Here is a 1,675-nt window from a genome sequence, read left to right on the forward strand (position 1 = left end):
ACTTGGAGGACACTCCTTAGAAATCGAAAGGAACAAAATAATTATCCGCACAACGTGAATTAATCTCGAAACATGCTGAGATGCCTTACAACAAACAGCAGATACTGTTCGATTCCATTTATATGAAGTCTTCGGACAGACTGTGATGGGAAAAGATCAGAACAATAGTTGCCTCTTGGGGATGGAGATCGACATGGAAATGGCAAGAGGGAACTTTCTGGGATGATGGTGATGTTTTGTCGATAGGAGTTTTGGTTACAAAGGTGTATGCACTTGTCAAAAGTCAGATAAAGTCTGAGTAAACATCGAATTAAAAATGGATATCATATTATAAAGTTAGGCATTATAAGTAATTGCCATTAAGATAATTGACTTTTAGAATATTGTGGATGTCTCAGAGAGTATAGTTGTGGGAGTGAGTGAGCAAATGCACCAGGATTATCATGAGAATGTAAGCATTTGTTTCGATTTTGAGTTAGTCTCCTGGCCTATTCAGCCTGGTGGTGTTTACCTCACAGAGGCATCAGAGATTTTAATCAGAGAACGTGGCTTCCTATTTTTCATCAACCTTGAAAGGTTAGGGGCAGTCTTAGGCATCTTAGCTCAAACTACCCTTGACCCCACTTACAGTGGTTTCTTACTCTTAAAGTTCATCTTTTTTTTTTTTTTTTGGCCTAACCCAGTGGTTCTGAACAGGATAGGGAAGAGGAAATATCTGTGTTTTGAAAAGCATCCCCAGGTGATGCGGACAGGCCCTGGTTTCTGAGAAACACCACCCCATTGTAGACCAGTTAACTTTTAACCATTCACTAGCAAAAAATTGTACAAGTTCTGCCTCAAACTGAAACCATCACCATTTATTTTATTCTTCTAAAATTTTTATTTCAGTAGCTTTTGGACTGCAAGTGACTTTTCATTACATGGACGGATTATATAGTGGTGAATTCTGAGATTTTAGTGCACCATCACCCGAATTGTGTACATTGTACCTAATGTGTACTTTTTTTATGCCAGCCTTCCTCCCATCCTTTATGATGAGACTTTTACACTTGAGTTTAGGGAAAACTAAATGAAGAAGTAAAGGCAGTATGCATTACAAAAAAATCAGAATTTTAAGTTTATAAAGTTCCTTATTTATGGGTCACTTAGATAGAGGCTTGAAATGAATAAAGGGAATATTTTTAAAAATTATGTACAAAGCCAGAATGCCAGTGTATTAAATTACAGTGAAATTGAGAGCTTACACAGACTAGAATAGTTACATTGGCATTACTAGTGAACCGTTCCTCCCTCTAGGCTATTGATTTGTTCTTTAAAAATGTATTAATTATTGAACACCCATATAACCATAACCTAGATTCAGCAAATGCTGCCGTAAGTGCATTGTTTATCTTTTCTGCTGGATGGTTTCAAAGCAAGTGATAGATGTCATGACACTATCCTGAATACTTCTGCATTTGTTTCTTAAGAATTCCATTTTCACACCTAAGAAAATTAACAGGCTGGGTGCCCTGGCTCACGCCTGTAATCCCAACACTTCGGGAGGCCAAGGCAGGTGGATCATTTGAGGTCAGGAGATCGAGACCAGCCTGGCCAACATGGTAAAACCCCATCTCTACCAAAAATGCAAAAATTAGCTGGGCAGTAGTGGTGCACACCTGTACTCCCGGCTACT

At 38.5% G+C, this 1,675-nt stretch overlaps 1 protein-coding gene across 1 annotated transcript in view; it reads left to right on the forward strand.

Moving 5' to 3' along the window:
• MTIF3 (mitochondrial translational initiation factor 3) overlaps positions 1-1,675 on the forward strand; it is a 14,364-nt gene that overhangs the window by 2,238 nt on the left and 10,451 nt on the right. The window lies entirely within an intron of this gene.

This window comes from Colobus angolensis, unplaced genomic scaffold, assembly GCF_000951035.1.
Source record: "Colobus angolensis palliatus isolate OR3802 unplaced genomic scaffold, Cang.pa_1.0 Scaffold113, whole genome shotgun sequence".
NCBI lineage: Eukaryota > Metazoa > Chordata > Mammalia > Primates > Cercopithecidae > Colobus > Colobus angolensis.